Here is a 27,054-nt window from a genome sequence, read left to right as displayed (position 1 = left end):
TCAGAATGATTAAAGGTGGCTAAAGTTGGAAAATTCCCTTCTTTCAGGTCATTTGGTCAGACGAGGCTATGTTTGAACTAGTTTATCTTGAGGGTTGAACTTGTTAATAAGAATAGAATGCTTTGGTATATTTCAAAATGGTTCCTTTGTCTCTTCTACCTGAATTACATGGGAATTTTTCCCCACCATTGACTGAGAATATCTGCTTGAGGTAAAATTCAGAAAAGTTGAAGAACCTCCGGTGATTGGTTCCTCTTGGAGTTTTTCTCTCTCAGACTTGTCCACACTGAGCCTCCAACAACTCATTAGTTATAGTACAAGTTTCCCTGCTTTGATACTGATTCCCACAGAGGTTTTGCTGTTTTGCTCCACCCTGTGAATCTAAGAAATTTCTCATTTTCTAGTTTTTTTAGCCTTTTTCCTTGTTATAGATCTTATTGGAGATTTCGGCTTCTTGCATGCAGAATCAAAAAATCTAGCTTTTTTAAAAAAATTTTTTTTAAACCTTCTAACAGAGTCTTTTCCAAAACTGGCATCCAGTTTATCAGTTTTCTCTATTATGGATAATGCTTTTGATGGCACATCCACCTTGCCCTAGATATGAGAGATTTTCTCTCTAAAAATTTTGTAGTTTTGTTTTAAATTTAAGTTCATGATAGATCTTGAGTTAATTTCTGAGACTTATCTTTTTGGAGGATGGGGGGAGATAACAGTTATTGAACCCAAGGATGCTTTTTCCTTTTAAGACAGAGTCTTACTGAATTGCTCAGGCTGATCTTAAACTTGGGATTCTCCTGCCTCATCCTCCCAAGTTGCTGGGATTACAGGTGTGCACCACAGTGCCCACTGAGACTTATCCTGAAGTTCATGTTTTAAACTTTATTTTAATTGTGACAAATACACATAACACAAAATTTGCCATCTTCACCATTTTTAAGAATATAGTTCAGTGGTATTAGGTATGTTCACATAGTTAGGGGGGCATTAACACCTTCCATCTGTACTCAGTAAACAATAATACACTAGTCCCCCTCCTACCACACCTTGACACCCAAAGTTCTTTTTTTCTCTGAGTTTAGCTAATTCAACTAAGTACCTCATAAGTAGAATCATTCAGTATCATTTTTCATTTTGTGACTGGCTTATTTCACTCAGCACATCTTTAGGCTTCACCTATGTTGTAGCATGTATTCATATATATATATTTAAGGCTAAATGATCTGTTGTATGTATATATCTTTTTTTGGTCCATTTGTTTATTGGTAGATACTTGAGTTGCTTCCACCTTATTCTATTATGAACAATGCTGCTCTGAACATGGGTGTACAAATATCTCTTTGAGCCATTCCATCAGTTCTTTTATGTATATATACAGAATTGGAACTAGTGAGTTCTGTTGTAATTTTATTTTTGATGCTCTGAGGACCACTGTACTATTTCCCATCACAGATGCATATCCACAAGCACTGGCACTTACATTCTGGTTTGGGGGGTTGGTTTGTTTATTTTTCTAATAGTTGACATCTTACTGAGTATGAAGTGGTATCTATAATATATGGAAGGCCCATTGCTACAATACCATTATTTGAAAAAGCTTTTTCCTCCATTTAATTGTGTTTGCACTTGAGCATATTTGAGTAGTTTTATTTCCAGATTTTCTTTTCTGTTTAATTGGTGTGTGTTTCTGTCACCTATCAATACAATGGTAATACTAGCTTCATAAAATGAATTTGGAAGTTTTCCCTGTTCTGTTTTCTGGAAACAAATGTATAGAATTGGTGATAGTTCTTAAACATTTGTAGAGTTCTCTAGTGAAAACATATGGACATTTACATTCAAGTTTAAAGTTTTGGTAATCATGTCAGAGTATGAAGGGATAAATCACTAACTAACTAGTTGAAGTACAACTGAAAGATTAGTATTTAAAATATTTAAAGACATTCTTCAGTTTACTAAGGTACACATAAGCAAATAGACATTTGGGCAAAGTTACTTCTTCTTTGATCCTATATAAAGAACATTGAATCTAAACTAAGGATTTGGAGAGACCAAATAATATTTTTTGGAGTGTATACTTTGTTTACATTTGAGACACCTTCCACAAACCATAGAAAAATCTTGCTCCTAAGAGGAAGTAACTCTCGTTTTGTCTTTATTGTTTTAATTGACTCTTATAGGTTATTTCAGTTCCCTTTTGGTTCTAGACAGTATTTTAAATATTTTTGTGTGCATTACTTATTCTGGTTGGCTGATGACTTTTTAAAACTTTGTCCTGTGAAGCTCACAGTGCTTTTAAGCATGCCTTTTTTTCAGCGGTAGCAGTTTTAAAGTCAGGTGAGTTTGTTATCCTCATTCTCATTTGTTTTCAAAAAGTTCTCTCTCTCTCTCTCTCTCTCTCTCTTTTTGGTTTACAGGAATACAGGAACACAAACTAAAATAAGATTATTTTAAGTAGGATTTTAATTAAAATCATCCTGTATTCCACAGTCATTACGACTTGAATGTGTGCAAGTTTTTTTTTTGTTGTTTTTTTTGGTAAGGGTTTATGAGTTTTATTTCTTTTTTAAAAAAATCAAGCTTTTGTTTTGTCAATTTTTAATTTTTACTTAACCACTGAGCTGCATCCATTTTTATTTTTTATTTTGAGACAGGATCTTGCTAAGTTGCTGAGGCTGGCTTTGAACTTGGGATCTTCCTACCTCAGCCTCCTGAATCTATGGGATTATAGGTGTGCACCACACTCAGCTCACCTTTTGGTCTTGATTAAATAAAAAGGTATTCCTGATAATTTAGTTGTTAGAGTTTATATATAAATATTTGTAGGAACTAAACCTTCAGAGTGTTAGCCCATGATATCCTTTTTCTTAAAATCCATCCTTACTAAGAGTTTAGCATTAGATTTTCCCTATAGTTTGAAGCACATACTAACAACCTATGCTTCTAAATCAACATTTCCCCATTTGCAATACTAATTCTATGAAAATAAAAGCTTTTGATTAAATTAATTTGGGAAATGTTGTGTAGGATAACTCTGTAACCCACTCTCAAATGGTCAAAGTGCATGGTAGAATATTAAGATTCATAAGGAATCCTCTTTTATAAGGATGGGGAACGTAATCCTCCTTAAAATCCTATGTTAAATAAAATTAGAATCCTATCTAACTTTGTCGAACTCACACTTGCTAAGTTTTCTTGAACATCAGCCATTTTTTGCATGGGTTGTCTGTGTATTGGGAGAACAGTCCTCACAAAATGCACTTAGAAAATATTGCTAATAAATCACTAATCTGTATCAACTTTGTAGTTCTCTTCATCTTCAGGTTGTAATTTGACTGGCTACTAGTATTTTTATACTCTTTTATATTTAACAACTGTCTTCTACCTATGTTATGTCATAATTTCTTACTGACTACAACATAAATGCTTTATACCTGTGCTGTGATTCTTGCTTTAAAGCAATGAACAGTAGGATATTAGCTTAGTGATTTTGGGCATCCAGGGGGAACAGATACTATAATATCAATTATTTTACTGTCCTAGTAAAACCTAGAAGGGAATTATTCTGCATGTATTGTGGTCACTGGCGGTCTATAGAAGAGTATTGGAAGTTAAGTTTAAGCCTTAAAATAACAGATGACCTCTTTTTGTCTCAGCTTGCTTACTTCTAAAGCAATCTTCAAACTTTTTAACATTCTTTATAGTTCATAAGACATGCTCTTTCATGGATCTGTGCTGTCCATTTCACTAGCCAGTAGTAACATATGGTCATTGAGCGCTTGAAACATGGCTAGATCAAATTGAGATGTGTTGTAACTGAAAATAACACTGGATTTCAAAGATTTAGCATCAAAAAGGATAAAATGTTTCAAAATTTTTATATTGATTATGTATTTAAATGGTAATATTTTGATAACTCAGCCTCCTGTTGTGCCTTTAAAATATATGTCTTGGTTTCTTCCTCTCCAAAAGCATCATTTATTTAAACATTGAGAAGATGAGCTTACAACTCATTGATTTCATTAAATAGCCTCTTCTTTATAAATTAAAACACATTTACTCCTTTGTGGGAGAGAATTTTAGTGTTAACTATATAATTGATTTTTGTATTATTTTTATCTTTTATTATGAGAAAAGTAAAGTGATTCTGTGGTTTAAGTGAAAGGCAATTAGACATTAAATTTGGTGACTGTTGTTTTTTGAATCAAATACTTAGGTTCTGAACCCTTTACTACTGTAGTAAACTCTAGAAAGAAGTAATAAGTCATGTCTCATAAGCATACCAAAGGACCATCCCAACTGCAATTTTCATAAACTTTCTGGTATTCATTTATATGAGTCATTGGCATTGTCTAATATTCACTTCAAACATCATTATCTGCCATCTTATAGGAAAACTCATTCTAACTTTAGTCTTCTATAACATTTCCTTTTTGATTTCTCTTATAATCTGGGTTAAGTATCTAAAAATGATTTAATGCTTTTTTAGTTGAAAAAGAATCGCATATACCTAGTGCCTCACCTATTAGTGATACCTAATATATATTTAAAGAAAATTATGTCATTTATCTTTATTCCCGTGTGTGTGTGTGCGTGTGTGTGCGCATGCTCATACACACACACACCCACCTCTTATCTCTAACCCAGTTTTTTCATTATGTAACATAAAATGGTGCTAAGTTATATGGCTATAAAACCTTTTTTCTGAAATAGTACAGTGTCAGAAAAAAAGAGCTATTTTCCCCATTGGGCTATCCAACAACATTATCCTGCTCCCTGTTTTAGTTTGCTTTTAAGTATTTTTATGTGTTTATTATAAAATATAAGTAGTGACAAGAGCTTTCTAAAATTTTGAGAAGAAAATGAAGCCTCAAAAATCTCATTTTTCAAAGAAAACAGAGCTATCCTTACAGATGGGTCTCAATGTACATGCACCTGCCTCCTGGCTCCTTTTATTATTTTTATGGGCCTTCTTACCTATATCCTATAGACCAACTAAATTTTCCTGTATTTGCAATCTGCAGCTACTTCTGCAGAATCAGCACTAGAGGGCATTGAAGTTTAGCAAAGGCTAAGCCTTCCTATAACTCACTTCTGGCAATAGATAATTGTTGTTAGGGAGAAGAAATTTCCCAAAATTGTGAGACTAGAGCCCACAATTTTCTTGATTAAAATTTTATTTCTGCTATATATATCACAATATTTCTTATTAGATAATTCATTTGAAGATTTAATTTTTAAAAGTATGTTATAAATGAGTAAATGCTTTCCTAAGACAAAATTGACTATCCACTATATACTTGAAGCCTGTTGACTCTGTGAACTTTTGTTATCAACTTGAAAATCTGTTTGTTTTTGGGGGGAAAAAAGGAGAGAAACATGGATTGAGACTAAAGAAGCAGCAAACTTTGTTCAGAATACTGCCTGCTTAAAAACACAGATTTTTTTTTATAATCCTTTTAGTGCATGTTATATCCTCTTACTGCTATTCGTAAATATTATAATGGAAAATTTCAGGATTTGGAACAATCAGCTGTCATTTAATGAAAGACGCCTATATATGGAAGAACAGCAGAAAAGAGAAAATAACTCACTAGAAAGTGAAAATTCGTCATATAACCTATAAGCTTTCAAATACTACAAACATACACTTTCAGTATTACTCCATGACTGCTTAATAAACATCAAGTAACAGTGGCCCAGTAGTCATTGACTGTAGTGACTCAATCTGCTATTCTTAGTTTTCTGTGTTGTCTATTTTAATGTTTGTTTCATAGTTTGAATCAACATCAGAAGGTTTTGGGGTCTTAAACTAGTCTCAGCTATAGAACATACATGATTGTTGTGCTTTTCTTTTACAAGGATCTGCTAAGCATTTTCCCCTTAAATTTTTCATTGTGAAAAATTTCAGATATGTTACAAAAAGATAAAAAAACTATGAACCTCATATCTTTATTGTTCAACTTTGACATTGTTAATAACCTTCCCATAACCCCCATTGGTTATTTTGAAAGGAATCCTCACATTTATGATTTCAACTATAAATAAATATAATTGTGATTGACACTAAAAGAGTAGTTTGTTAATAGCAGCAAACATAATCAATACTCAGATATCTAAGTGCATCTCATTTTGGGAGGAGAGGTTACAGTTTGTTTCAATCAGTAATATTATAGTACCATTGGTTAATATCTCTTAATCTATAGATTCCCTTTAAATTTTTTTTCTTAACAGTTTTTTATTTGTTAAGCAACCCTTCATCTGAATTTTGCTGATATCATCTCCTTGGTGCTATTTAGTATATTCCTTTTCTCCTCTATTTCTAAAAATTAGAAGTTAGATGTGATGTGATATTTGGGCAAGTAGTGGTGTGTACTTTCATCAAGTATTAAGAATTACTTTTATGACTATACTGAACTAGATATAATATTGATCTAGGAATATTAGAGTTTTATATTTGTTTTGTTTTGTTAAGGACCACTGAGGCATGTCTTTGACCTCATTCTTCTTTTTATTTTCTATTGCCTTCCCTCACACATACACTTGAACTTCAGGTTAGGAATTGTTGGGAAGACACTATTACTTACTTGTTGTATGTTCCTGCATTATTTACTTTTAAATATAGGAGCCAATGACTATTCTGAATGGAAGTAATACATTATATCTTTAATCATTTTTTCCCATCTCTAGGTTTCCTATGATGTTTATCACCACCTTCCCTATAGGAATTGTTCAGCTAGAATGGCTGTATCAGGTTTTCAATATGTCATTGCCTTTCTATACCTAGATTTCCCTGAACATTCTACAAAGACATTAATAAATGGTTTTACTAGCATATCAGGTTTTTAAAATTTTTTTATTTTGAATTAATTTGGCACTAAGATAAGCAGAATATTCTCATCTTGAAGAAGAAAGAGCAGAGTCAGTGTCCAGTTACACATAAGCAGTATTTTTGCTTCTAGCATTCCAGAGTCTATTTTAATACCCTTTGACTTTTATGTTGTGATACTTGGTTTGTATCAAGGAGCACTATCTAGATATTTTTTCTATATTTTATCTTCCCCTTGCCTCCCTTTCTCTCTCTTCTCTCCATTTCTTCTTTTGAATATACATTTAGAGTTGCCTAATGTGTATCAAAGTGCTAGGCTTAATGAAACACATTAACAAAACATAGTTTTTATCTACAAGGGAAATGATGGCCCATTGGGACCTATAGTCTATTTATATGGAGTGAGGAGAGTCATATTACACATAGAATCCAGAAAAACTGAACCCCCAAATTTAAAAAGCAGACTTTTAGGAGAAAATAAATCTCTTTGTGGAGCTGGGATTGTGGCTTAGTGGTGGAGCGCTTGCCTAGCATATGTGACACACTGGGTTCGATTCTCAGCACCACATACAAATAAATGAATAAAATAAAAATTTCTTCAACAGTGTTTTAGCATTCTTCCTGGATAATGGGGACAAATAAAAATCAATGTGTGAACTTACATAAATCATTTAACTTCTTTTCTGTTTTAGAAGTCAGTAAAGTAACCCCTGTCTTCATTAAACCTTTCTTTTCTTTTTTTTTTTTTTTTGTGTGTGTGTGTGTGTGAACCCAGGGCCTTGTGCATGTGAGGCAAACACTCTACCAACTGAGCTATATCCCCAGCCCTCATTATACTTTTTTAATCCTCAATTTCCTTAACTGGAATTGTCAGGGTTAGTCTAGTGTCATGTAACAATAGAACCTATTACATGCTTATTATTGTATTATGGCCTTTATATAAATCGTCTTTTTACCAAAACCTCTGGAGGAGTATAAAAATGGTGCATCAAAGTTAAAAGCATATAACTAGTAGTTGCAGAATTCTTCCTTATAAAGACCATAAAAATAAAAATTTCTTCAACAACTAATAAAAATATTTTTAAAATAAATAATGTCTTTGTGACCTGATAAGGAAAAAAAAATTTAAACACAACACCAGAATCATTTTTCATATAGAAAAACACGTTCAAGTGCCACATAATGATGTTTCAATCAACAGTGGACCATGTGAGCCTGTAAAGAGAATGAAGCTGAAAAATTCTTATTTTCACATAGTCATTGGCTATTGTGATAGCTCAATACATTATTCACATGTTGGTGAGGATAATGGTATAAACACACTTACTGTGCTTCTAGTCATGTACTAGTATAGAGCATAACATTTATATGCAGTTCACAATATTTGATAATAAACAACTATGTTACGGGAGTATGTATTTGCTATAAGTTTTTGTCAGTAGAGAGTTAATCCCCCACTTATGAAAAAGAATTTACTGTAAAAACAGTACACCTTGTTTTGCCAGCAGCTGACTGATCAAAAGGCCATGATCAACAAAATTGCAATATTTTATTTATAGATATATTTTACATTTGTAATAAAATACACAAATTCATGAGAATGATAACTTTCAGACAATGGTCACTGCTGAGGAAGGAACGGTAGAATCAGTTTTATCTAAAGTTTTCATCCTTAATTAAAAATGAAAAGCAAAGTATTTATATTTATTCAATGGGTACCAGGTACTTTACTTGGCAATAAAGTTTATTCTTTTGTTAGAATTTTTTATGCTCAGTACCACAAAATTGGCTTTATGGTAAAATTAATAAACGTTTAATAAGCATTCCGTGTCAAAAGCAAAGTTTGCTTTTCATACCTAAATAGAACTTTTGAAGTGACTCATTTGTTAATCACTAAGTTTACATATTATGGAATTTTATGCATGCCTCAGCACTTGTGAAATTATTTTGCTTTTTATACTCTAGAGATATGGCTCTTAATTAGGAACAAATGGAAATATGGGAGCAGCTGTGGTTGTCACTATCTGGGCATTTAGTGGGCCCAGATTTAGTGCTACTGATGGCATTTAGTGGGTCCCATCCAGTGATGATAGACATCCTACAATGAGTAGGACAAGCCAATAAAATGAACAGGGATGCCATTCATAATGTCAGTACCACATTGAGAAACATTGGTCTATAGGTTAATTTCATTTCAAAGTACAGTATAGTACAAATGTTGAGGAATATTTCATTAGTTTTGTCACACAAACAGCAAAGAATATATTTAACTAAAGGCTGCTATGATGTCAGTAGGTGATGTTATCTTATAGGACCATCATCATTTAAGCAGTCCATTGTTGACAAAAATATACTTTTGTGACATACCACTGCAGATCCCCTGAAGGTTCATAAGAGTGAGCAAGAACCAATGAACTATGATTATTTTAAAAGCAGTTTGAATTTAAAAACAGAATTGATACTTTGGATTTTGTTTCTTGATTAGGTACTAGAAGTATCCAAATGAGGTTTTTCTTAGTCTTATAGTTCTAATTATTTATTTTTATTGAGGTAAAATCTATAATTTAAACATAAATTTAACCTTTTAGGGTATGCTCTTACATGGCGTTTAGTACATTTATAGTGTGTAAACATCACCTCCATCTAGTTATAAAACCTATCACTCCCCATTTTTCCCCATCCCCACAATGCCCTGGTAACTACTAGTCACTCTGCATTCTGTCTTTGTATGTAACTATTCTGGATACTTCATATACATACATTAATGTGATCTTTTTTATTATTTTTTTAAAATTTATATATGACAGTGAGAGCATTACGATTCATATTACACATATAGAGCAAAAAGCTAAATACCAAAAAACCAAATAACCCAATCAAAAAATGGGCCAATGAACTGAACAAACACTTCTCAGAAGATGATATACAGTCAGTCAACAAATATATGAAAAAATGTTCATTATTGCTAGCAATTAGAGAAATGCAAATCAAAACTATTCTAAGATTTCATCTCACTCCAGTCAGAATGGCAGCTATTATGAATACAAACCATAACAAGTGTTGGCAAGGATGTGGAGGAAAAAGTACACTGATACACTGTTGGTGGAACTGCAAATTGGTGCAGCTAATATGGAAAGCAGTATGGAGGGAGATTCCTTGGAAAATTGAGAATGGAACCACCATTTGACCCAGCTGTTCCTCTCATCAGTCTATTTACATAGGACTTAAAAACAGCATACTACAGGGACACAGCCACATCAATGTGTATAGCAGCACAATTCACAGTAGCTAAATTGTGGAACCAACCTAGATGCCCTCAGTAGATGAATGGATAGAATGCGATCTTTTATGTCTACCTTCTTTAGTATAAAGTTTCTTTAATATAAAGACTTTAATATAAAGTCTGTCAATGTCAGTAAGGTTAAGGTGGTTGATAGTTTTGTTGACTCTTGTGTATCATTAGTGATTTTTTATAGTGTTACTATCAGTTATTAAAAGGGTGTTAAAAATTCAAAGTATGGATTTGTCTCTTCAGTTTTGTCAGCTTTTATATATTTGGAGCATAAATGGTTGTATGATGTTATGGTCCTGTGTTCTTAAAAAACACATTATGGTATTATGAAATGTCTTTCTTATCTCTTATAAAACTCTTTATCTTGAATTTAAATTCATCTGATGTTAGTATAGCCTCTGCATTCTTCTTGGCTTACTATTCATGATGTATTTTTATCTATTATCTATTTCTTGTTTTCGTTCTATTCCTATTTTTATTTAATGTAATTAAATAAAATTACATTAAATAAAAATTAAATTTTATTTAATTTATCATTAGCTTTTAGCTGTATTGCTATATATTATTGTTTTAGCAATGTTTCCAGGAATTATGAAATGCATTCTTTAATTTATAACAGTTTTAAGAGTTTAAATTGTGATACTTTCTCACATCTCCCCAAGTCTTTTGTGCTTTGTCTTCATACATATTACAGCTGTATACATTCTGTTTTTTACCTTAGTCATGTTTCCAAGAAATTAAAAGAATAAATATGTATACATATTGCCTTTTATATTTACCTACATTTTACTATTTCTAGTACTTTTCATTTCTGTTTATGGTGCATTGTCTTTAAAAATATCTAGCCCAAATTCTTCACATTCCTGTATCATGTTGCTTCTCTCATTATGAAGTAATATCTATTTTCCACCCTCTGAGTCTGGGCTGGTCTTTTGCCTTGTTTTAATGAACAAAATATATTTTCAGTGAAAGTGATGCCATGCCAATCCTAACCTAACACCTTGGGAAGGTGTATACCTTCTACTTTTATCCTCTAGTTATCTAATCAACAAATAAAAAATTTTAGAATGACTGAATGACTAAAAGCATTTGAGGAGATAAGGCTGACCCAACCAGTTGAGCTAGCAGACATGTAAAGGAAGCTATTTTATCAGTTCTACCTTTGGTTAAACAATCCCTGCTAAAGGAAACCACATAAGCAGTAATAAATACCTAGAGCAAAGGACCCATCAGGTTATGTAAAACCAAATCACAGAATAAGGAGAAATAACAAAGAATTTTTATTTTAAACCATTAAGTTTATTACACAGTGAACTAAAACACACAGTGCATCTGTTTCTACCTGGTGGATCATCTCCTTTTATCCTGAAGAGGTTCTTTTAGCATTGTTCATAGTAGAGATCTATTGGTATTGAATTTTCTTACTTTTTATTTATTTGAAAATGTCTATTCTGCTTTCAATTTTGAAGAGTATTTATCCTGGATTAGTGGTGTTTGTCTTCTAGCACCTTAAACCTTTCCATTAACTTTAACCTCTCATTTCTGATAAGAAGTCAGCTATCATTTTAGTCATTTTTACCAATGCATCACACACCACTTTTTTCTAATTGCCTTCAAGACCTTTTTTCCTCCCAATTGATTATTTACAGTTGACTCTGATGCATCTAGATGTGATTTGCTTTGTAACTAACCTTAGTATTCACTGAGTTTCCTAAATCTGTTAACATCTTTTTTGTTAATTTGGGATAATTTTAGCCATCATTGTCTTAAATATTTTTTTCTGTACAATTTATGCCTCTATTCTTCTAGAAATCTAATTATATGTATGTTAGGTCACTTTGTACTGATAGTAACCAAGTCTCTATTTTTTTCTTTCTGATTTTTAGACCAGATAATTTTTATTGGTCTATCTCCAGGTTAACTTTTTGCTGTTTTTGCACTATACAAACTGATAATAGATTTGTTTCATGAATTTTTTTATTTCAAATACTATACTTTTTATTTCTTTTAAAAGAAATTTTTCATTTATATGTTGACACCCATATCTACTTATTCATTATGATTAAGCTTTTCTTTAACTCCTTGAAATTAGTTATAAAAACTATTTAAATTTTTTTTCTGCTAATCCTAACATATGGGTCAGCTCATGGAACTTTTTTTATATGTGATATTTTTCTCTTGTGGTTCTCATTTTTCGATCTACTTTGCATTCTGGCAAAATTTAATGATATTCTACATGCCTATAATCCCAGCAACTCAGGAGGCTAAGGCAGGAGGATCAAGAGTTCAAAGCTATTCTCCGCAACTAAGGGATGCACTTAGCAACTCAATGAGACCCTGTATCTAAATAAAATGCAAAAAAGGGCTGAGGTTCTGGCTCAATGGTTAAGCACCCCTGGGTTCAATCCCTGATAGCAAAAAAAAAAATTTTTAATTATATTCTGGTCATTTATAGATGATACATCATAGGAAGTCTGGATTATGTTGTCTTCCTATAAAGGATATTCTGTTTTATGTGTCATGCAGGCTAATTACTGGTGAATTGTTTTGATCATATTAGATTTGGTATTATTATTATTATTATTATTATTATTATTATTATTATTATTATTTTATTATTATTTGGTACCAGAGATTGAACTCAGGGTACTCAATAACTGAGCCACATCCCCAGACCTATTTTGTATTTTGAGAGACAGGGTCTTGCTGAGCTGCTTTAGCACCTCGATTTACTAAGGCTGGCTTTTAGCTCATGATCCTCTTGCTTCAACCACCTGAGTCACTGGGATTATAGGCATATTCCACCGCGCCCGGCTTGGTTTGGTATTTTTCTTTTTTTTTTATATTTCATGGTGCATTATACTTGTACATAATGGTGGGATTTGTTGTTATGTTTTCATACATATGTACAATATAGTGATAAAACTTAGCCAATATCATTCTCGAGTATTTCTCTTTTACCTGCTTTCCTCTCTCCCCTGATCCCGTTCCTCTATTCTACTGATCTCCCTTTGATTATTGTGAGATTCCTTTCACACACACACACCTTTCTTTTCCTTTTTCCTTTCTGGCTGCCTCTTACATGTTTAGCATGAATCAATTTTGGTTTCAAATGTAGGTCAACCATTTTCCCTTTACTCTTTTGTGTGTGGTTCTTTTTGCTAAGGCTTATTTCTGAACTCTTAATTAATTACCTGATATATTAGTGAATCTGCTGCAACCTGACTCTGCTGGAAACCTAATTTCTTCCAACATTGCCATTTAGCATCATCTTCAGTCTTTATAGCAGTCAAATCTGTTAAGCCTTAAAGAGTCTCATCTGGTACATTCATATCAAAAATGAATTTCCTCCAGGCTTTTAGTATTGTCTCTCTAACATACACACATAATCACATTGCACCCACCATACATAACTCAGACATTCTTGTCCACAAAATTCCAACCACTATGATAATCTTGCACTTTGATAATTTTCTCCTTAACTCAGTATGACCACCATCTTACTTGAGCTTCATCTCCCTGTATAAGTGTGTTTTGTGCACCAGGCCTACAGTCACGTCTGAAATTAATACACAAAAATGTTTAGTTTTTCTAGTTTTATACTCTTTTGTGTCAGGAAAACAAATCCAGTACAGTAGATCTATAACAGTTTAAAGTAAAAGTACTAAATTACTTATATCCTTGCCCATCAATAGTGGTAGAGGCACTTAGGTGAACTTACATAGAAACTGCAACATCTTACATACTCAACAACAATTTCATTGCCCATGGAACCCAAAATTAATTGAAAGAGTAAATCCCAAAATGGATATCTGAAAAATAAACTGGTCAAAATTAGTAAGGCAGTCAGACTTAAGTAATCATATATTTTACCAATAGCAGTAGCTTAAAAGTATGGGTCTACATTAACTAGAAAAATACAAGTTAATGTCTAGAGTCATAAAAGTTTCTATTACAATCCAATAGGCAGTCTCCTATGATGCTTTAATATTATATGATAGTTGTGAAATGATTACAAACTAATAATGAACATAATCTATTTGCAGATTAAAATGTTCTTCCCTGTATTATCTACAAAGTTTAGATACACCTCAAAATGTCCTGGAAAAGAAATTTCTTAACTCTCATCAAAATGAACTGCCAGGTTTTTTCCTACATTTGACATGACACAGTGTCAAGATTTCTAGCCCTGAATACACACTTTCTATAGGGAAGAGACATTTATCTTGGCAATTAACAGATCATTTATCTCATTTCATACCACCAATTTTCATTGTAAGAATTGAAATGTTTATGTATTTATTCTGCTGACTTTAATCTATAATCTAATCAGGGATCAACAAATTTTCCCTGAAAAGAGACTGATAATAAATATATTAGACTTTGTAGGCAAGTCTTCATTGCTACTCAAGTGCCAGTGTAGCACAAAAACAGCCTAGACTGTGGGTAAATAATATAAGCTTCTGTGTTCTAATAAAACTTTGTTTACAAAAGCAAGTGTTATTATTGGACACCGTGGTGTGCTCCAACAGTCGCAACTACTCAGAAAGCTGAGGCAGGAAGATTACTTGAGCCTAGGAGTTCAGGCCAGCCTGGGAAATATGAAAGAAAGAGAGAGAGAGAGAGAGGGAGGGAGGGCGGGAGGGTGAGAGAGAAGAATGAAAAAAAAGAAAGAGAAAAAAGGAACAAAGAGAACAATTTAAAAAAAAACAGTGTCAGGCTGACAGCTATGATTTGCTCATCACTGTTCCAGAGTATTAATTAATGTTTATGCTCACAACAAATGTTTGGCTAAGCTGTGCATATACATACATGAAAGCAATTTTGTTCTTTTGGTTTGCTTTCTTTTATTTTTTTCCATTTTTTATTGGTGATACATTATAGTCATAAATCATGGCAGTATTTGTCGTTACATATTTCCACATGCACAATATAACATTACAGTTTGGCCAATATCATTCCCCATTATTTTCCCTTCACTCCTCCCTCTCCTGGTCCCTTTCCTACACTCTACTGATCTCCTTTTGATTTTCACTTTTCTTTTCCTTTTTTCTCTCTTGCTTCCACATACGAGAGAAAACATATGCTCCCTTGACCTTATGAGTTTAGCTTATTTTGTGTAACAGAATGTTCTCAAGTTTCATCCGTTTTCCAGCAAATGACACAATTCACCTTTATGGCTGAGTAAAGCTCCATTGTGTGTATATGCCACATTTTCTTTATTTATTCATCCTTGATAAGCACCTAGTTTGATTCCATAGTTTGGCAACTGTGAACTGTGCTGCTATAAACATGGGTATGCATGTACTACTCTAGTATTATGACTTTAATTCTTTAGGATAAACATTGAGTAGTTGTATAGCTGGGTTATATGGGGGTTTCCTGCCTAGTCTTTTGAGGAACCTCCATACTGATTTCAATAGTGGTTATATTCATTTACAATCCCATCAACAGAGATAAAAGTGTCCCTTCTTCTCCACATTCTCTCTAGCATTTTTTATTGTTCATATTCTTTTTTTTTAAGTAGTTGGACACAATACCTTTATTTTTATTTATTTATTTTTAATGTGGTGCTGAGGATTGAACCCAGGGCCTCGCACGTGCTAGACAAGCGATCTGCTGCTGAGCCACAACCCCAGCCCCATATCGTTCACATTCTTGATGGCTGCTATTCTGACTAGAGTGAGACGAAAGCTCACTGTAGTTTTGATTTGCATTTCCCTAATTGCAAATGATGTTGAACATTTTCATAGATTTGTTGCCCATTTTTATTTCTTCTTTTGAGAAGTATCTGTTTAATTCATTTGCCCAATTAAGCTAGGTTATTTGAGGTTTTGATGTTGAGTTTTTTAAAGTTTCTTATATAGTCTGGATATTAATCCTATGTCAAAAGAGTAGTTAGCAGGGCTGGGGATGTGGCTCAAGTGGTAGAGTGCTTGCCTGGCATGCATGCAGTCCAGGTTCGATCCTCAGCACCACATACAAAGATGTTGTGTCTGCCAAAAACTAAAAAATAAATATTAAAAAATTCTCTCTCTCTCTTTAAAAAAAAGAGTAGTTAGCAAATATTTTCTCCCATTCTGTAGGTTCTTTCTTCATGTTACTAATTGTTTCCTTTGCTGTGCAGAAGCTTTTTAATTTGAAGCCATTCTGTTTATTAACTTTTGTCATTATTTTCTGAGCTTTAGGAGTTCTAATAAGAAAGTCATTGCCTGTACCTATATGCTGGAGTCTCAAACCTATATTTTCTTCCAAGGATTTGCATTGTTTCTGGTCTAATTCCTGGGCTTTTGATCTCTTTCAAGTTTGTACAGGGTCTAGTCTTTTTTGTCTATATATGGATAACCAATTTTCCTGGCACCATTTGTTTAAAAGCCTGTCTTTTCTCCCAATATGTTTTGGCACCTTTGTCAAGGATCAGATGACTATGAACTGTGTTGGATCTTTTTCTGTGTCTTCTCTTCTCTCCCATTGGTCTATGTATCTGGTTTTATGTCGGAGCCATGCAATGGTTATTTGAATAGCTTTGTAGTATAATTTGAAGTCAGGTATTGTGATGATGCCTCTAGCTTGCTTTATTGACTTAGAATCGTTTTGGCCATTCTGAATATTTTATTCTTCCAAATGGATTTCAGGACTGTTTTTTCTAGTTCTGGAAAAATGACATTTATTATTATTATTATTATTATTATTATTATTATTATTATTATTTTAAATATATGTATGACAACATAATGCATTACAATTCATATTACATATATAGAGCACAGTTTTTCATATCTCTGGTTGTATACAAAGTATGTTCACACCAATTTGTGGGTATTTTGATGGGAATTGCATCAAATCTGTATGTTGCTCATAAAACCAATTTCAAACATATACAATCATATTAGTAGTGATTTTAGTGTCCAAAAAGAGATCTACTAAACAATAATTACTGGGCTGGTTTGGTGACTTGTAGTCCTAACTACTCAGAAGGCCAAGCCAGGAGGATTGCTTGAGTCCAGGAGTTGGAGATCAGGTTAGGCAACATAGCAAAACCCCCATCTTAAAAATAATAATAATTACTGATGTCAAAACACATCTCAATCATTATGATAGTCACTAACTCTTCAGTGTTTTCCTTGAAACTCTAATATACAATTAGTGAATGTCAATTTAGGACTACTTGTGCTGTTTTAGAGAGGAGAAAGTTGATTATAATGGTAAATGAAATCAGCTATCATGAACTGATTTGTGTTTATTTAATTACAATTATCATGTTGATGACTCTACATATTAAGTCTCCACCTATAGTCCCCTAGGTGCTAATTTTAAAAACGTGAGTTTTCATTAAAAATAAGAAAATAAACCCCTCCATATGCATTTCAATAATTCAAATTGTATCATAATTTGACTATTAACACAAAGGAAAATCAATGCAACTAATTTACATTTAAATTTAAGATTACACAGTGCAAAAGAGGGAATAGTCTTGGAAAGGGAAGTAGAAAAATGTAAGATCCCTCTTAGATGTCAGAAAAAATAAATTCAAAAATGTGATTTTTTTTAAAGGTAGTGTTAACTTGAAGTGGAAAACAAAAAGCAAAATACCTTTGAAGCAAAGTCAGTTGTGTCTACAAGGGCCTTTGGGTTTCTTTGATGTTTTAGTGCTTCTGGTTTTTAAAATGTTGATTTGTGGAGGATGGGCACAGGGGATTAAATCTAGGTGCTTAACCACTGATCCACATCACCAGCCCTTTTTTACATTTTTTTATTTTGAGATAGGGAATCCATAATTACTAAAGGCCTTGCTAAATTGCTGAGGGGGACTTTGAACTCAAGATCCTCCTGCCTCAGCCTCCAGAGCCACTGGGATTACAGTGTGCATCATGAAGCCCGGCCTTAAATGTTGAAGCTGTGCATACTGATGCTCTGTTCAGTTCAGTCTCTTTCTCTGTGTTTCATTTTGGAGAGTCTTTATCACTGCATATTCAGTTTGCTGATATTGACTTCTTCAATGTAGAATTTGCTGTTAATCTCATTCAGTGTAATTTTCACCTTAGCCATTGTTTTATCTGAGTTTGAATTAGATCATTTTTATATCTTCTTTTTTCTCCTTTACATGCTTATGCTTTTCCATAGCATCTTGAACATATGGTATACAACTGTATTAATGACCTTGTATAATAACTCTATCACAGTGTAATTAATGATCATTTCTATTAATTTTCTTTTCAACATGGGTTATATTTTCCTACCTCTTTGTATGCCTCATACATTTTTATTGGATTCCAAACATTGTGAACTTACCTTGTTGAGTATTGGATATTTTGTATTCTTTTAAATATTCTTGAGCTGTGTACAGCTTTTTCTGAACTATCTTGGAAACATTTTTATCTTTTTAAGATTCTGCTAGACAGGAGTTACCTTCAATTTTCGGCTAATTTTTGCCTTTTACTGACTATGTTACTTGATGCCCTTTTATTATAGATTTTCCATTCCAGTTGGTGATTACAAAAATTGATCTCCATGCCAACAATCACCACCACCTTCCATCCTGTTTCTTTCTGAAGATTCTTTCTCTGGCCTTACATGTGTGCCCATTGTTACTTAACCACAGACTTCAGGGGAACCCTCCATAGATGTCTAGAGAGCTAGTACATGTACACACTCTCTCTCCCTCTGCAGTTCTCTACTCTCTCCTTTACTCTGATCTGTGACTTCTAGCTGCATCGGTCTCTTCAGACTTTTAAAATCCATCTCTTCAACTCAGGAGATTTTCTATTTGAGTTTGCCTTCTCTGAATGTGGCCTGAAAAATTCTTTCCAGGGAGTAAATTGGGATAATCCTAGCACTCATCTCTCATGCTTAACTTTATCTTAGAGGTCACTCTTATGCTGCTTATTATCTAATATCTGAGAACTGTTGTTGTTTGTATTTTGTCCACTTTTTTCCAATGTTTCATATGCGAGGGTAAATCTGTTGCCCCTCTTGGAGAGATTTAGTCCTCCATAATGTTTAACACTATTCTCTGGCACATCATTTACAATAGATGAGGTTCTTCCTGGTAACGGCAGCGTTAGGCCTTCTGAATGCTCCTAGGCAAGTGCCTTCACAAGTTTCCAATGGTATATGTTATTATGCTGCCAATTATTTGTTTCAGACATGTTTTTCTTGTCTCATTTAGATTGTGCTCTGACATTAGGAACCCTTCATACTTAGAATTTTATGTCCCCTCCACCCAAACTGGATACATTTATTTTTAACAATTACTCAACCCTTACCCCGTAAGAATTCCCTTTGAGGTATTAAAAAATAATGCACTTGAGATTATTTATCTCCATGCTAACAATCACCACCACATTCTATCCTGTTACTTTTCTGAAGGTTTTTAACATAACCTTATATTAAACATCAATGCCACATATTTAAATGCTATGAGTAAAAGTGAATGCTGATTCATCCACTAATTGTATGTATCCTGGTAGAAAGAGCTACCACTACCTTATTGTGGCCAGAATAATACTGATAAATCAAAATATTGAAAACTCTACAAACTAAGCAGCTAGTTCTTCAGTAACTGGAAGCACTAACTATGCATATAAAATTATATCTGATTATGAGTCAAAGTAAATATCAAGAAGATAATATGCAATTAGATCATTTTGCTATTCTGATTTTTCCACCAATGAATTATCATTAATCTCTATAATAAGAAAAATTCTACAACATACCATATTCTATAATAAGAAAAATAAGAAAAAAATTAAAACTAGTTTTTAAAGATCTGCTTAAATATTCCAGTATCATGTAACCAAACAACTACTCTCCACAACAACTATGTTTTTATTCAACACAAACATTCAGGGGTACATTCCTGGAGTTGAGGATGCATGCTGCTGAGAGGTGGACCTTTAATGCCTTGTTCTCATAGCTTATTTCCTCTCAGTACTATTTATATATGGGCGCTTAATAGTTAATATATGTGTTTAGGTTAATAGTATAGTATATTTATAATATCATTGGAACCATGAGTTTATCCAACAAATCATTTGTTAACTCTCTCATACATTCTAGGCATTTCCCTAGTCACTGATGTAACAGTCGTGAACAAAACAACTAATTTTCTGCTCGTGTTGGAAATTGTGTTTGAGGTTGGGTTGGAGCAGTCAAGTAGATAAACAAATGTAAGGAAAGTAGTAAAAGTGGTGTAAGGCAGGTCTGAAGAGAAAGAAAGGCAGGGTGATGGGCTTGATAGTCATGGCAAGAGGCTCTATTTTGTGTAGGGTGGCCAGGGAAGGCCTTTATCACATGAAATGTCACTGTTACAAAGACATGATAAAGTGAGGGGGTAGTTAGCTAGTCAGATGATTTGGGGAGTTAAGGTTGAGGCAAAGTTGCAAGTGTAAATGCTCTGAAGCAGGGATGGGCTTGGTGTATTTAAATGGAACTAAAAGAGCAAGAGAAGAATGTTAGGAAATGGGGGGAAAAGGATGAGGGGAGTCACATTGATTAAGAGCAGTCCATAATAAGGCAGGGCAGTCCATAATAAAGTCATGGCTTTTTTTCCTTTTTTTTTTCCTGATACCAGAGATTGAACCTCCAGGGGCACTTAAACACTAAGCAACACCCACAGTCCTTTTTAAAAGGACTCACTGAGTTGCTTAGGGACTCACTACATTTCTGAGGCTGGCTTTGAACTCAGGATCCTCCTGACAGCCTCCTGAGCTTCTGGGATTACAGATGAGTACAACCAGGCCTGGCTAAAGTCATTGCCTTTTATTTGGAAATGGGAAGCTATAGGAAGATTTTGAACAGAGAGACACAATCAAATTTATATTTAAAAATATCACTCTAGTTGCCATCAGGACAATAGATATTGGGGAAAATGAGGGCAGAAGCAAGGACGGAAGAAGGCTATGGAAATCATTCAGGTGACTTATGATGTGGGTTTGGCCTGTATATTGGCTTAGCAGATGCAGAGGAGTGGTCAGATTCTGGGCATGTTTCAAATGCTTACTTGGAAAGAAGGAAGTCAGAAACATAAATAAATAAAATGCTGTATAATTTATATCAAATTCTAGAAAATGCAAAACAATCTATAATGACAGGAGATGTTTGGAGACAGCCAGAAAAGGAGAGGGGAGGGCTTACAAAGAAGGATGAAAGACTCTTTTGATTTTGGTGATAGTCTCATTGGTATATTCATGTCAAAACTTATCAAATTTTACACCTTAAACATTTGCAATTTATTGTAGGTCAACTATATCTCAATAAAATTATAAAAAATAAAGACATAATATTGTCTAATGGACTGGAGTTGGAATGTGAGAGAAAAGAGATCAATGTTGGTTTGTAAGTTTTGGGCTTTGAGCACCTGGATAATGGGAATTAAATTGTCATTCTTATTTCTGAGATAGGGAAGACTGAAAGGAGCAGATTTTGAGAGAAAAATGAATTCAGTTTTCAACATGTTGTTAGAGATGCCTACTAGATACATTTTATAACATAATAAATACATGGTAGAAAAGAAATGAAGAATGACTCAGACAGTTTCTCTCTATGATCCACTGGTTCTCCAGAAAGCGCAGAAGTACACTGGACCAACGGGGACCTCTCATGGCCCCTGTAGACAAATGTTTGTGCACACCTTTTTTCCATTGTTTTCTTTATTTAACATTATGAACATGGTGGACTACATTCTTTTCTCTAAGTTCTAAAGATTCACTTAATTTGGGGAAACAACTGATGGGTTCATTGTTGGAGGTTGAGGAATAACTTTAGCAGAGACTATAGTAACAAGCCCTTGGTCACAGACAAATGAGAATGGTTCCACCAAGGATGGGAGCATTGCAGACACTCTTCCTTGGGCTGCCTAGCTTGTGCCTTTCCCCCACTTAACTGTACATATCAGTAATTCAGCTATATTATGATTTAAATCAGATTTTGCTCCTCTTGTCAGAAAGTACAACATTTGCTTGTTAGTTGATGGGTTGTGATGAAAAGGAGTCTACTCCTTGGGTTTGAAACTTAGCTCCATTGCTCACTGGATGTGTGACTGCCTCAATTTACTCTAAAATAAGGACTGGAATAGGACCTACTACTACTGTAAGGTACTATTGTTATGAAGATTAAATGAATTGATATATATAAAACCTTTAGAATAACAACTGGACATAAAGAAAGTGTTCAAGAAATGTTAGCTAATAGCTTTCTTCTCTGACAATCGGTTTTGACAGTTGGTTCCCACTAAGTTGTGGACTTTTTCGGACCAGGACCAGATATCTTGTCTTTTGATTTTCATCCACTCCCACACCATGCTAGGGCTTTGTCCAGCGTCTGGCATGAATGGTAGCACAAAATGAAAGTTAAAAATATGCTGTTGAATTAAATGATTTCTTCCCTTATGGATAAAGATAAGAATCTCAAGATCTTAGCCCAAAGACTACTGTCCATCTCTCTGCCCTCACTTGTCCCTGCCTTAAAAAAAGCAGGTCACAGTCTCCAGTTTACACCCTCAATCACAGTTCCATTCACTTTCCCACTTTCCCCTTTCCTAATCAGAGGGATCTTGGGGTGGGGCTTCAAGGAACCTCTAGGAGTTTGAAGGGGAGGGAGCTTGGAACCATAGACTAGCTGTGACAAGTCATGGGTGGGATTTGGTAGTTCAGAAAAGGAGGTACCAGACCAGGAATGGGGGATGGGAGTGAATGGTGAAGTGGAGTAGGCTAGTTCAGGATGAACCAGAAATGAGACATTGGGGAAAGCCAGAAAGGACGGGTTGGCGGAGTGGCGGGGGATGGGTGGGTGAGGAATGGAATCACACGGAGGGTCGCTTGTGAGGTCACCGAAGCAAAGGCAGGTGATTGGACAAGAAAGAGAGTCCTAGTTGCCACGGCAGCGACTAGAGGAGAAGGTCTTCAGTTGAGGAGCAGGTCTCCACTAGAGAAGGACGGGGAGCTCTGGCTCCCTGCGTTCCCCAGTAGAGCCAGTGCATCGACCCCAATATATCCCTGCTGACGTGTTATCCGGGAAAGGCTTAAGCCTTCCCGGGCACCGCCCCTCCGCGCCTCGCTACCCACCCGCCCCCTGAGCCCCAGCTCCGGGGCCACCCGCCGACGCCCGCCGCAGCCTACTGCACTGTGTCACCGGCTCCCCGAGGTGACCACAACATGGCTGCGGCACTGGGGCTTCTCTTCTGGCTGTTCGTGCTCTGTCCGACCTGGCGAGTGCTGGGCCAACCGGAACTGAGCACCGGCCGACGCTTCTGGAAGCACAAACTCTGTGCAGACGACGAATGCAGCAGTGAGTAGGCGGGCAGGCGGCAAGGGTCTCCGCTGTGGCTCTTCTGGGCTGCATGGGGCTCCGATCCCCCAGTCCCCAGCCCCGCGGACTGGGCTAGGGGGTCGCAGGATGACGGGTGGGGCGCAGGAGTGACAAGAGCCTCAGGACCCTGCGTGTGTCCCCTCCGGCTCTGCCGGCGCCCCAGCCAGCCCGCTGGGGGGGGGGGGGGGCTTCGACTCCCACTTGTTGCCAGCGTTTTATTTTTCTCTACTGACTGAGGTGGGGGTTGGGAAACAGGATTCCCCAGGGACAGCTCTCAGTTTATTCCCTTCCAGGATTCACCTAGGATCTCAGTGGGTGATGAGGTTGCACGCCACGCATCCGGGACTCCCCACGCTGTAGCAGAGCGCTTTTTTGCCCCCGCCACAGGGACCTGGGCAGGTGCAGTATCAGGGCAGATGCTCTCCAGGGCTCGGTGGCCCTAATCCCAGCGGCAGGTTGATGATGGGGCTCCTTGGGAACAGCTCACTGGCCCCTTCGTCCTTTTGCTGCACTGGGGATTGGGCTGGTTTTGCCTTTTAACAGGGACTAGAGTTTAGGCTTGGGAAGAGCACCGAGTCCAGGCATGCAATGTGTTCCAAGGTCTCGGCCCGACTCTGCTTCAATCCTGTCATTTCTGTGCATAGAAGCCTCCCTTCATATTTGAGGTAGGGTAGCAGGTGAGCCAGTAATCTTTTGCTTTTGAAAGAGGCCAAGGATCTGTACCGGCCACCTGGGAACTGCAGCCTCTTCTGTGCTCAGGAAGTGGACAGAATTGCTTCCCAGTCCTGGATTAGAGGTGGGTGGTGGGGAGGATGTAGCCATTCAGATTCAGATGAAGAGGTTTGTTGCAATAACAATAATAAATACTCCAAAATTTTTATAAGCCAATTCAGTTTTAGACTCAATTCAGTTTTAGACTCAGTTTTAGGATTATTATCCCCCTGAAGAGCTAGTGGAGGATGAAAATGCTGTAAGTGCAAAACAGTCAAAAGAAAAACATTCTGGGATTCAGAATGTTAACCAACACGTTCTTGAGAAAGCAATGAGTATAATTTGGGAGATTTTTAAGAAAAGTGAAACCACAGCTAAAAGGGTAGACATGATGGACAAGGAACGAGGTGATATGGAAATGGGAAAGGAGGAAAGTCCTCTGGCAGATGAGGAAGCCCAGGGACTCTTTGACGGAAGTGATGAGGAAAACACTCAGACTTCAGGGATAAGTGAAGTATTTCAGGATAAAGATTCTGACGATCTTGAAAAAGACAACCCTAAGGAACATCTGAACACTTCAGGGTCTACAGAAAAGGCTACTGGAAAAGAAATCTCAAAAGAGGACCTTGAGGACATAGGGCATATCACGGATGCAGAAAGCCAGGGTCCTGCTTCTGCAGACCTTGAAGATGATATACTCCCACAGAGTCCACATATAGCCCTAAAGCCAGAGGTTAGTGATCAGAAGGAAGACTTGCCCATTATCCGCAGCTTCTTTACAGAACAAAAGTCCTTGCAACGCTTCCTGAAGTACTTTGATGTCCAAGAACTGGAAGCCATGTTGCAGGAAATGTCATTAAAGCTGAAGTCGGCACAGCAGGAGAGCCTGCCCTATAATGTGGAAAAAGTTCTAGATAAGGTTCTAGATAAGGTCTTCCGTGCCTCTGAGTCACACATTTTGAGCGTAGCAGAGCAAATGCTTGATAATCGTGTGAATGATGTTAGAGACATAGGAATAAAGGAAAGTAACATATTTGAAGAGGCTGCCGTGCTTGATGATATCCAATACTTGATCTATTTTGTGAGGTACAAGCACTCCACAGTGGAGGAGACTGCTCCATTTGTAACAGCGCCTCCTCTAGAGGAAATCTGGGCTAAAGCTGAAGGTAAATACCTGCCTGCGGCTTGAGCTGGAGAGAAGGAGTTGTTCCATCCAGGTGTTTTTGTGTATTATTGTAAAGTTCTATTCAGTTTCCATGTGCCTAAAGGAGAAAGAAGGCTGACTCAGGAGCCCCATATGTTCCTTTATTCATTCTTTGGGGCTAGAGCATGAAAGGACATTGCTTATTCTTTTTTTCCTTTAGGACAGTTGGGATTGGTTAGCATGTTCAAAGAGAAATTTTATAAAAAGCTAAAGAGAAAGATATAAATGAGAAACTAATGCACAAAAGTAGACCTGTTAACAGTACAGATTTTATGTTAAAATTATAAAAGGGCTTTATTAAACATAATTTCTTAATCATAAAATATCTGTACTAGATCATGTGGGTGTGGAGTGACTAGCATAACTTTTTTGTTTTTTTAGAATTTAATCTCTTCTTATGTGGTGCTGAGGATCGAAACCAGTGCCTCACTTGCACTAGGCAAGTGCTCTGTCACTCAACCCTAGCCCTAGAATAACTTTTAATGGATAGCTTGCCTGAATTCCCCTCCCCAGCATTTATCTTTTGTGGATACCATGCTATCTCTAGTCTCTTGGGGGAGAGGTCACTTATTCTGGTTTTACTCCACTGGGTTCTAAGGTCCTTGCATTCATATTAATCAAGGATGGAACCAGGATGACAAGCCTTATAATGTAGTGCTTGACACATAGAAGCCTTTCAATTAAATATTTGTCAAACTGACAATGAGCCAATATCCTGAAAAAAGCTTTCTGTTTCCTGGTTTCATATTTGATCATCTCTATCCATTGTTTTTCAAAATGAAATATTTCAACTGAGAGTATATGATAAGAATTCCAGAAGAACATAAAGCCATTGGAAAAATTTACTTCCCAAGAATGCTAATTTTACCTGATAATTTGGGGAAGGAAACAGTTGTACATTTAATCAAAGCAGATATATTTTGGATAAGAATGCAAAGTACAAGTGAATGTTCAGGGTAGAATATGAAGCTGTAAAGAGATAATCTTTGCTCTGGATCCTATTGGTCTATGTCCTGAGCTCAGGAAGGAGATAGGTTCACCTTTTGGCTCCTAGGTTACTTTGAACATATTTGAAAGGCACATTAGCAAGCTAGACATACGGAATTCCCTTCTCTATACTGGCTCGGTGAGACCAGCACACTTGTAGATGAAAGAGTTCCTGTTATTTCTGAGCAGAATAGACATTTCACATTTTTGTTCTGGACCAGAATTCTCTTCTGCACATTTATTCATGTGGGTGTATGTTGGTTTGCCAAGGGAAGGTAAGTTATTGAAGCCTCTATCATAAATGTATTTGTTTATGAAATACTTTGGATTAAAGGCTTCTTTATAAATTTGGCTGTATAGTTCAGTCATCCTTTAAATGGGATGAAAACAATTAACCGTCCCGTATCCTTGCCCAGTTGTTCTCATGGGTGCATGCCAGGCCATGGAGGGCAGTGTTGAGGTATCTGGAGCTGTGTGCTGAGGGGGAGTGCTGATCATTGGGCTTAAGTGGGGGTAGATAGTGTCATCCAGCTGGCTCAATGCATTCTTCTCCCCTGTAGAGATGCAGCCACCCCATGAAGATGATTTTCCTAAAGAGAACACAAATCATCTTAATAGAAATCTTCATGAAGAGCCTCGCCTCCTGAGTCATCATTTAAATATGAACCATCCTGAAGAGCCCAGCCTCTTGAGTCAACCTGTGACTGAGGACATGGGTGTCTTAGA

Source organism: Callospermophilus lateralis, unplaced genomic scaffold, assembly GCF_048772815.1.
Source record: "Callospermophilus lateralis isolate mCalLat2 unplaced genomic scaffold, mCalLat2.hap1 Scaffold_237, whole genome shotgun sequence".
NCBI lineage: Eukaryota > Metazoa > Chordata > Mammalia > Rodentia > Sciuridae > Callospermophilus > Callospermophilus lateralis.
Note: the sequence above shows the minus strand (reverse complement) of the source record.